This window comes from Eretmochelys imbricata, chromosome 22 (assembly GCF_965152235.1).
Source record: "Eretmochelys imbricata isolate rEreImb1 chromosome 22, rEreImb1.hap1, whole genome shotgun sequence".
Taxonomy (NCBI): Eukaryota; Metazoa; Chordata; order Testudines; family Cheloniidae; genus Eretmochelys; species Eretmochelys imbricata.
In genome coordinates this window covers 1,611,769-1,616,642 of record NC_135593.1, presented here as the reverse complement: position 1 = coordinate 1,616,642, position 4,874 = coordinate 1,611,769, and the positions used below count along the sequence as shown (strand labels likewise).

Sequence of the window (4,874 nt, the reverse complement as noted above, 5' to 3'; positions counted from 1 at the left end):
GGTTTTTGTTCATACCTGTATGGGCCTGTGCAGTGTGTGATTTTCTCTTTCTCTCTGTGTGTATCTTCATGTGTAAATTCACTGTAACTTTGCAAAATATCCACAGCTTTGCCAATTTTCACCGGGAATTTTTCTCAATCAAAAATTGTCACTTGTTCCCTACCTGTTGGTGACCATTGCCCCAGGGCATTGTCACACTCAGGGTCCTGATTTCCCATTGACCCTTCCCCATTCTATTGGGACTGGGAACTAGCCAACCAAAAATCCCACTAAGTTTTAGTAAAGGGCCAACAGTCCCCTTACACAAGCCATCCCCGAGAGGGTCACTGAAGGCCAGAGAAGGCAGAAGAAACTGGTCCCATGGTGTAATGGTCAGCACACAGGACTCTAAATCCTGCAATCTGAGTTCAAATCTCAGTGGGACCTCGTGGTAAATCCCTGGAGCTCAAAGTGCTCCTGTCTCCGGCTGAGCAAAAGCAAGTTGTTTACCTTCTACTGGGTGACTCGTACCCACTGGAGCCAGGTGTTTGAGTGGGATGGCTGCCATTGTTTGGGGCTCTGGAATTGTTACTGATGCCTGCAGTCCTGTGGTTTGACCTGGTGGTTGGGATTCTCTCTGCTTCACCTGATCCCCACATGTTTGGCCCTTGCGCTTGCTGTCACGCTTTTCATCTTGTCCGCATGGTTCATGAGGTAAGGAGTGCCAGGGCCAGTCATCATAGTGAAGACCAGGCAGGAGGGAGTAGGAGTCCCAGGCTGGAGCCCAGCACACCTCTCCTCCTCTGGGCACCTGGAGCAGAGGAGGTTGGTGCTGACAGCTCCAAGGGAAGGTTTATAAGCCACAGAGCAACATAGGGTAGGGCAAGAGGAGGGGAGGACCATGCCTATGCATGGCCAGCAGACGGGCATATGACACCTGGCCGCCAGCCTGCTCCCTGCTGTGCCAAACACCCACTGAAGGCCACCCAGAGACCAGCATGCGGGGCGGCTTCTGATTCTCAGCGGCCCGCATCAGAAGATGGTAGGAAAGCAGGGCCACAACCTGGTGGTGCCTCTGACCGTTCCCACTCAGGTGCTCACTTTTGCAGTGGGGCAGGAGATTTTACCCCAAGAGGCTTTTCCCTAGCTGGCAAGAAGCAGAGAAACACCCAGCTCCAAAGGCGCTATATAGCCCCCTCAAGCACAGGGACAGCCGCACATTTGGAGGAGGGAAACTGCTCTACACGCTAGCCCGGTCATCTGTCCATTTACTTTGGCAAGTCAGGAATGGCAAAGGCTAGACTGGACGTACCTCGGGCTCACGCCCTAGGCTTTGTAACTCCCAAGCCCAACTCCTTCCCGGGGGTCTAGCTGAAGCAAGAGCTTGGGCCTGAACAGCCAAGAAGAGGATCCAGACCTGAAGAAAGCAGGACTTTCAGCACTAAGGGAAAACTGCACAAGTCCAACCATGAAGGGACTTAACCCTCAATCACCTCATCTGAAGTCATGTGCCTTATCCATTAGGCCACGTGGTCACAGGAGAGAAGCCTCTCCAAACACTTCTTTGGAAAGGTGGACACTGTGTTTCTCAGGTCAGCTACTGAGCGGGGCAGAAGCTCTCTGGGCACAAGAAGTCAAGTTCCCAGTGAGACGTGAGATTTAATTGTATGGAGCCAGGTGCAGGACTTTGGCAGGGAGGCTTAGGCATGGGGGATTGGGATGCAGCAGGTGGGCCAGCTGTCTAGGTGCAGATTTATTGACCCTGTGGTGCAGGAGGGAGGAAGAGGAGGAGGAATCGGCAGTGGGCATGGAGAAAAAGAGGTCGGGGAGAGGCTCTCAGGAAGCCTGGCCAGCTCAGTCCATAGAGCATCAGGCTCTTAATGGGAGGGGCCAGGGTTCAAGGCCCTGTCCAGGCACTCAGCTCTTCTGTGCTAGGAGCCAAATCATTCCTGGTGGTGTCCAGAGCCATGTGTGGGAAAGGGAGGTTGAGACTTGTGCACCCTGCTCTGTGGCAGGGATCCTGGTAGCTCAGGCTCAGGGAAGTCTTCTGTACTCAGAGGTGCTGACTTTGAGACTTCCTGGAGCTTGCTTGACTTCTGCCCCAAACACCCACCCTGTCCTATTTCTTCCTCCTGCACACTGGATCACTGGCAGGTGGGAGGTGCTGAAGAGGAGGAGCTTGTGGGCCAGGCCTGCTAGCAGGTGGGAGGTGCTGTGGGGAGCTGGCTGCCAATGGGTCCTGAGGAGCTCTTGTTTTGTTTCCATTGGTGCTGCAGCCCTGTAGCACTCATTGAGTCGGCACCTCTGGCTGCACTGATGGCTCCTTTCACACTCTAGAGAGATGAACAGAACCAGGGTTATGGCTGATCTATGGGGCAGGGGGCGTTAGGTGAGTGGCAGAGGCTTCAGGTGCTGAGAGTTTGCCTGACGCCTCAGGGACATAGTGTGAGGTGGTGTCCCAGGGATCTCTATGAAAGGAGCAGAACAGGATTTACTTGGGGTTGGGAGAGAATTGAGAGCGTCTCAGGGGTTGTAGAGAGTATTGCCCAGGTTAGAGACTGGCTAAAAGACAGGCCTCGCTGTGAGCAAGATTCAAACCTGCACAGGGGAACCCTTTTGGATTTTGACTCCAATGCCTTCACCACTCGGCCATCGCAGCTGCGAGCACACTAGTGCTTCAATGCCACAGAAATTGGTAAATAATCACAGTGTCCAGGCTTGAAAAGAAAAGGAGGACTTGTGGCACCTTAGAGACTAACAAATGTATTAGAACACAAGCTTTTGTGAGCTACAGCTCACTTCATCGGATGCATACAGTGGAAACAATAGTAGGGAGATTTATATACACAGAGAACATGAAACAATGGGTGATACCATACACAGTGTAAGGAGAGTGATCAGTAAAGGTGAGCTATTACCAGCAGGAGAGCGGGGGGTGGGGTGGGGTGAGGGTGACCTTCTGTAGTGATGATCAAGGTGGGCCATTTGCAGCACTTTACAAGAACAGTAGGAGGGGAAATAAACAAGGAGAAATAGTTTTACTTTGTGTAATGACACATCCACTCCCAGTCTTTATTCAAGCCTAAGTTAGTTGTATCCAGTCTGCAAATTAATTCCAATTCAGCAGGGTCATAAATATAAAGGGAAGGGTAAATGCCTTTAAAATCCCTCCTGGCCAGAGGAAAAATCCTTTCACCTGTAAAGGGTTAAGAAGCTAGGATAACCTCGCTGGCACCTGACCAAAATGACCAATGAGGAGACAAGATACTTTCAAAGCTGGAGGGGCGGGGGAAACAAAGGGTCTGGGTCTGTCTGTGTGATGCTTTTGCCAGGGACAGAACAGGAATGGAGTCTTAGAATTTAGCAAGTAATCTAGCTAGATATGCATTAGATTCTGATTTCTTTAAATGGCTGAGAAAATAAGCCTTGCTGAATGGAATGGATATTCCTGTTGTTGTGTTTTTTGTAACTTAAGGTTTTTCCTAGAGGGATTCTCTGTGTTTGGAATCTAATTACCCTGTAAGGTATTTACAAGCCTGATTTTACAGAGCTAATTCTTTTTTATTTTTTCTTCTATTAAAATTCTTCTTTTAAGAAACTTTTTTTTTTTTATTTTTCTCAAGATCCAAGGGTTTGGGTCTGTGGTCACCTATGCAAATTGGTGAGGATTTTTATCAAACCTTCCCCAGAAAAAAGGGGGTAAAATTTGGGAGGATTTTTGGGGGAAAGACGTTTCCAAGAGGCTCTTTCCTAATAAAAAATCCGGTTAGACGTTTGGTGGTGGCAGCGAAAGTCCAAGGGCTTAAATAGTTTGTACCTTGGGGAACTTTTAACATAAGTTGGTAAAAGTAAGTTTAGGAGGTTTTCATGAAGGTCCCCACATCTATACCCTAGAGTTCAGAGTGGGGAAGGAACCTTGACATGGTGGCAGAGTGGTGGGATTAACTTGAAATCATTTTGAGATCAATTTGAGAGTTTTTGAACCAGAAACATAGATTTTAAAAGGGAATTTTTTTTCCTTTGGGCTGCTGGAAAGCAGGTTTCCAAGTGAAAACAGTTTGAGTTTTTTTCTCTGCTTTGGGGCCAGAGCAGAGACAAAAGGGAATTGTCTTTTGTGAGCTGCAGTTTTCTCTACCTAAAGGCAGGGTAGTTAACCTCCTGCAGGGAAATTCACAAGTCTTCACAGACCTGAAGCTGTTTTTTATCGAAGAGCAACTAGAGGGGTTTTCTGCCTATTTCCCTGGAGACAAAGGTGTTAGGGTTTGGGGGTTTTTTTTGTGGATTTTTGTTGTTTTTTTTTTGTTTTTGTTTTTTTTGGATTTTTCTGTAGGCTGACCATCACTATCAGAGAATATAGGTATCATATTACAGCACAGCAAAATTTAACAAGCCAATTTTTTTTTGTTTGTTTGTTTTATTTCTAACTCTTGGGTGTAAAGTTAGTTAAAAATGGAGAGGTAAATATGACAGAAACCAAGAGACAGCACAAATTGGAGTTGGGCAGACTGGAGGCAGTGAAAGAGGCAGAAAAAGCCCTAGAAGCTGCCCACAGGAGAAAAATGGAGTCAGCAAAAGAGGCAGAACAACACCGAGAGGCTGCTCATAGGAGAGTTATGGAGGCAGAAAAAAACCAAGGGCTGCCCACAAGAGGGCAACGGATTCAAAGGAAAAAGAAATGGAGGCAAAGGCCAAATAACTGTAGGAGAAGGAAAAAGAGAGGAAGCATGCACTGGAGATGGAGGAGGCAAAGGCTCAGCAGAATATACCAACAAACCCTAGCAATCCTTCTACAGGTATCACTTCCCATCCCAGAAAGTTCCCCACCTACAAGCCAGGCGATGATACCGAGGCCTTCTTAGAAAACTTTGAAAGGGCCTGCCTTGGGAACAGCATCT

General features: G+C 48.1%; 1 non-coding gene across 1 annotated transcript; it reads right to left on the bottom strand.

Annotated features, from left to right (window-relative positions):
* Positions 1–2,556: 2,556 nt before the first annotated feature.
* On the bottom strand, positions 2,557–2,638 carry TRNAL-CAA (transfer RNA leucine (anticodon CAA)). Its single transcript has one exon. It is a non-coding gene; the product is annotated as a tRNA-Leu (tRNA).
* Between the last annotated feature and the right edge of the window lie 2,236 nt (positions 2,639–4,874).